We start from the raw sequence: 6379 nt of genomic DNA, 5'->3' as shown, positions 1-6379 counted from the left end.
CAAGGGCAGGTTTTTCTTTTGTAAGGAATTTTTTGGCCTTGTTGTTACTGTGATGTGTTCAGAGGTTCAAGGACAGAGAAGCAATGACTCAGAATGCCAAAGCTGGGGGATGAGGTATCTGTAAGGACCAGCAATCCCTTCCCTTTGCTGGAGGTTTGCTGGTCATTATACTGGTCCCACTAACACTGAAGTGGACTGCAAGAATATTAAATGTCTTTTTAGTACTGGTGTTCCATGCTGGCAATTGCAGTAGCTACAGAATATTACAAAACCACAGAGAAAGGCTGGATCCTCCATTCCCAAGGGGGCACCATGAGGAAGTTCAGCAGCTTCCAGACCATGGCACTGCATCCATTCAGGTGGTGAGAGCCAATGCTGAGAGCGTTCACTCTATATGTTTACTAGAATTAATCTGTACCTTTCTAAACTCAGAGTAATTTCCTGTCCTGAGGAATAGTGTCTTCTCATTCTAAATCCTCTTTAATGATCACGCCTACCCCATTCCACTGAGACTGTTCACAGGGAAGAGCCTCTAATCTATTTAGCTTCACGGAGGGTTTCTCTCTGACACGTGCTTTCCTAATAGACCATTTATCAGGATGAAGGGTGATCCCCAGAGAGTGCAGACAGCAGGACTGGCCTAGCCTGAGTGACAATCTGTCCAGCAGAGATTGACTTTAATGAAGCACAGAATAAACAGGAAGATTAAGAGAGTGCAAAAATCAGTGACAAGTTTTGAGTCCACCTGGGCAGCTTACTGTGCAGCACAGATCCGTCATTGAGTTATAAATGTTATATATCCGGTTGCTAAGGATCAACTATAGCACACAAATCCTGCACACATTACAAGAGAAAGCTTTCCCCTTGATTCTCACCCTTGAGAGAGGGTACCTGCTTTAAACCCAGAAACACAAGTAGAGGGTGGGCTGGACTCTGGTGGTTGTCTGGTCTAACTCCCTGCTCAGAGTTGGGCCAGTTTCCAGCATGTTGCTCAGGGCCTTTCCAAGTAATTAATTTTCAGTTGACAACCTTTTGTAGATATTCATCACAGAGTTTCTTCTTTCTCTGCAACAGAAATGTAGTGACAGTGTGGCTACATTATATGGGATCCCTCTTAGCAAAGTTCAGACTGCAGCATCTCCCAAAGTCCTGTTACTGCCAATGGACAGAAGGCAGGTGTGGCTGCCAGTCAGAAACATCCACCTCAGGGTGAGATCTTGTCAGCAGCTCTCTGCCTGGCTGCTAATGGAAAAAGATCAGCTCAGACACAGACATCTTTGGACAATGACTTTCAGCCACAAACATCCGGCATATAGCCCTGAGGTACAGCCAAGGCTCATTCTTCATTGTGACTGGTGCAACTCCTGCTCCAGACATCTCTCCATCTTCACACTCATTTCTTTCTATCTGGACTCAGATAGAAATGGAGGCTGAGGCTATGAATGGAGAGAAGTTTTTCACCCAGTGATAATGAGCCTCAAATGTGGAAAGGATCCTTGCAACATCTCACAGCTAGAAAAGCCTGATTACATCTATTAGCAGCAGGTAAGACTCATGTTAAATCTTCTTCCCTTGGATGATCTGCTGAATGTAAAGACACCACTTTGGTAAAGCAAAGAAACCAATCATTCTTTCTGCAGAATCCAGTGCTGAAGAGAACAAAGAATACTGGCAAGATATTATACTCCAAAAAAAGTGAATTGGGGTTTTAGCTCTAGTTTCTAGAGCAGAATTAAGTCAGTATTAACTACTTTCAAATAGTGTTGCTCATGCTGGTCAGACAAAGGACCAAAACAAAGAGCTGAGGTTTCCAGACAGAAGAATATACACTCTTGCTGCCAAATCTCAGGAGCACCTGTAGTTTTTGACATAAAGTGGCTATATAAAATCAGCTTTACAGATGCAGTTCTGGAGTTCACACTGTCCAGTTTATTTCCCTGTAAAAATCCTGGTTTTTCTGCCTCAGCATTCACATGACATCCAACCCAACAGCCAATGGCTGCTCCACTGGACAGACTTCTGTGTGTGTTTGTTTTCTTTAAAGCACCACACACTTCTGCCAGCACAAGAAATGCAGCTGGATGTGAAACAAGCAATACAAGAAGTGTTATAAGGTTGGATGTTCCAGGATCCCAACCTGCCCGTGCTGCAATTGTACACGGCCAACAGATGATGGCACCAAAATTCAGTCTGTACACAAACGCTGCTCGGTAACTGACAGAGTGCCTGGACAAATAAATCAAACAATGTACTGAAATTCAGCTCATTTAACCTGTATAAAAGAGATATAACTAAGCAGAGGTTAGAATTCACCTTTTACAATTAACCATCACCTTTCTCCCTCTTCCCCCACATCACAACAAAGGTTTTGCCTTTTGAAGTGAGCACGGTCAGAATTTGCCTTCTGAGAGATCCTGTGGACAGATATTCCTGTTACTGCAGCCCTCCTACTCTCAGCCTTTGCTAATCTCGTGCTATATCCAGCAGTAAGCACGCTCTTAAAAGCCCAGGCTAAATACAGGATCAGGTGCACAATTAAGAATGTGAAGCTCAAGAATGGACTTCCAAACGCATGAATAATTTGGCTGTTGGAAGCCACAAATGTACTGCCCCATCACCGATATCTCCATGAGTTCCTTCAGTCTTTCTCAATTGCTCTGGTTCAAACACCATCAGTTTTGGCTAGCACTTGAAAAACCATCTGGTATATAAATATTCATAAATTAATTTATGAGAAATATAGTCTTTCACTGCTCCTCAGGTAAACATCATGTGCAGTTTTAAAGGAGCAGGAGCTGTATATGTGATTCAAGATTTGATAACCTGATTAGTAATAGTATTTATAATGCTTATTATACCTTCGAGCAGGAAGGAGGAAAGTGTTAAATAATTAAAACAAAGTACAACAAACACTTAGGTGGTTAACAATTTACTGGGTTTAGTTGTTGCAGAGGTTTAATGGAAGCTACGTTGTTTAATCTATGAAAAGTGTTTTCTGTTTGCCATATGTTACAGAGCCATCATTAAAACTGTAATTTATTATGGGAATGAGCCTCAAAAATATTGCATCCCAGCATCCTGTCCTGAAACCAATGGTCAGGTCAGCATTTTGTTCATGTATTAAGCTCTGACATGCCTCCAGCAAGACAAAGAGGTCCATTAATTCTGAAAGGCCCAAACCCCAACAGCTACACTTGTTAGAAGTATAATTAGTAGGTTGAATTCTACAGTCCAGAATAATGCCAGTGGCTAAACAATTTTAGAGGGTAGAACTCGCTGGTATTTCACAACGGGTATTTAAACCTAAAAAATACTACAAAGTCTAACTATGGAATTTTATAAAGAGTAAACCTTTTTTGACACCTAACACATTCATATGTTCCTGTTGCCAAAATGACTGCACTGAAATTTGAAAGCTTAAAACTGCATCTTCTGTGTTCACAGATCACCGTGAAAGCAATTTCTATAACCTGTCCATTTATTCCTTCAAGCTCATTCATTTACTGATAGGACTGTCATTTTTTGACAGACAGTAATGAAGGTATTAATAGCTGGTTTATCCTGCTTTGTACATTTGATATACCTTTCCTCATTAAAGAATATTTTGACACATTATAACAAGACAACATTATTCTTTATGGTTGAGGCACAGGTAGCATCTTTATACTAGTATGTGCCTGCTAAAAAAGAGCAAACATTTTCATTATTAGAAACTGTTTACTCTCTGCTTTTAAGGTATGTCAGGAAAAGGCTTTAGATGAGACATCAGAATCTTCCTATTCAAATATGTAAAAATGATTGAGTTTTACCCCATCAAAAATAATAATGAGATTCAAAACCTACCTTCATTCTTCATGCAAAGTATGTTGTAGGGATTTTTTTTGGTAACTGAAGTTATCTGTACTGTTCCAAAGTACATCTTCTGCTCTATCTGACTGATTCTCCCTGTATTTTGAGTATTACAACTTGGTCACTTGCTCAGGAAAGGCCTTGTAAATGAAAACATGGGGTTAATTTCAGCAAGTTGTTTATTCTCCATATTTCAGACTTTGATCCAATAAAATCCTTCCCTTCTCCAACCTTTCACTGCCAATTTCTTACAGGACTTTTTGATAACTAGGTAAGAAAAAAGTATACCATATTTATACCACGTATACTGGGTTGTATTTCTGCATGCAGCTGTAGGAGAAGTGACAAACGACAATAAGGGTTGGAATTGAAAGGCCAAAGTTGCACAGTTAACATAGCAGCGTGTAATTCCTAGTTCCCTAAGTAACTAAAATAAAAAGTCAGGGCAGACTAGAAGGGGTTTGGTTCAGATGAATATTTTACATCTTTTCTTCGCATTACTGTTTTTTCTCACAAGACTATCAGATCAGCTACTAAATTACCAAAGCTACCCCCATCCTTGTCAACATCTGAGTGATGAAATATCACTTTATTGCAAAAAGCCAGCCTTGCCTGATGAGAAAGCAGCCTGCCAGCCTCACATACAGGCTGTAAAAGCAAATATTATCATCGAATCATAGAATGGTTTGGGTCGGAAGGGACCTTACAGATCATCGACCTCCAAGCCCCTGCCACGGGCAGGGACACCTTCCATTAGACCAGGTTGCTCAAAGCTCCATCCAACCCGGCCTGTGGCAGTAGAAAGCTTTGCATGGCCTGGACTGTTCAGCCACCCTCCCTGAGTGGGTGCTCCCTGTACCCGAGCTCCTCTGAGTTGACTCATGTGCAAACACAAGGCTGGCATCCCTGGATGCCACAACTGCCCGCACTGCAGATGAACCAAGGCAGATAAGGCTGGTTGAATGGGTACCTCAGACAGCAGGTTAAAACACCCATTAACACATCCCACCTACACATAATTTGCAGAACAAAGGCCGTGGAAATTAGTCACCCCTGAAGCAATACAACACCCACCCAATAATGAATGGCTAACCCCTCCAGGAAAACAACTCAGCAAAGCCATGATTCCAGCTCATATACATCAGAAGAGAGGGACCGCAGGGGCAGGGGAGGGGCCTGTGACCGGTATTAAAGCACCAGAAGTATAAATGAAATGAGTTTCTCCAATCCTAAAACATCACTCGATGAGGGGATAGGGAAGTTAAAAATCCCAGGAGTTTCAAGAGGCCACACCTTACTGGCAACATAATAAAAAATGTCTTCTGTTTTAAAGAAAGGCATGAGGATTATAGTGATGTATTTATCTTTGGGCATCTTTTTGTTCAAAACCAAAATACCAAGCTCTGTTCTTCTGGGACAAATGTATGTGTGTTCATGTATTTGTGTATTTTAGTAATTTATATAGAACTAATCCAGTGGTGTGATGAGAAATACACATTACATTTAAATGAGCAAAGGGAATAACAAAGAAAACAGATGAATCCCATTACAGGTGTCTGTGAGGAAGAGAATACTGATGTGAAGCTCCAGTCTGAGAATTTTAACAGCTGTCAACATTAAAATACCCCAGTGGGAATTAGAAGAGTGAAGCCTTTAACAATTCTTGCAGGTTACTGATGTTTGGCCTGTGCATTCACAGAGGGTTGAAATTAATGGAGCAAGATTTAAACTCAGTCAGTGGTTTAGGATAATTTTGTGTTCTGGAAAAACTCGTCTTCATCATCCAAAATGAATGCCTGTCTTCTACTAAGAGAAATCCTGTAAATGTAGGTAGCATTTTTAACATTCAGAGTGTTCAGACCAATAAATACAACTGGAGGACTAAAAGTATTGTCTTGCTCTTAAACTCAGCACAAGCAAAGTTTAAATTGTCAGCTACTGGCAGCTTGGTGTTCATTTGCTTCAGTTACAGCACTAGAAAGGAGAGTTGGGTTCAATAACAGGGCAAACAATAATGTTCTGTGAACTTAATTTCTGTTAATTACAAAAAAACCCGAGACCCTCCTTAAGAAAGAGATATTTGCCTTGTTTATAGAAATTCTCCCTACTACTATGAAACACGTTGTCTCACCTTCACACAAGTGCTCTCCAAAGTTCCAGAATTTTGGGTAAAGAACTATGTGGCTTTCTGCAACATTCAGACAGAAAATAAACGTTACAGGATCCAAACTACATTAGGATTTGGCTTTCAAGATTCAGAGATGCTTGGATTTTAATGCTTGGTTAACTTACTTCAGCATTTGAAACTCTAGATGAGATTCTCAAAACTTCTGAAAATAACGGACAGTTCAGATTGGGAGTTTCCATCTGCTCTGGCAACAAAGAATTTTCTTTCTAGTCATCTGGTAAAAAGGATTCTGATATTCTGTTCTTCCATACATTGATGTATCCAGGTAATTTTAGATCAGTAAACAATTACAGGTTCTGCAAATCATTAGAATACTCACTTCAGAACAAAATGACTGCCTCT

The sequence above is a fragment of the Lepidothrix coronata genome, unplaced genomic scaffold (genome assembly GCF_001604755.1).
Source record: "Lepidothrix coronata isolate B3197 unplaced genomic scaffold, Lepidothrix_coronata-1.0 Scaffold140, whole genome shotgun sequence".
Taxonomy (NCBI): Eukaryota; Metazoa; Chordata; class Aves; order Passeriformes; family Pipridae; genus Lepidothrix; species Lepidothrix coronata.
This window is presented reverse-complemented; position numbering follows the sequence as displayed.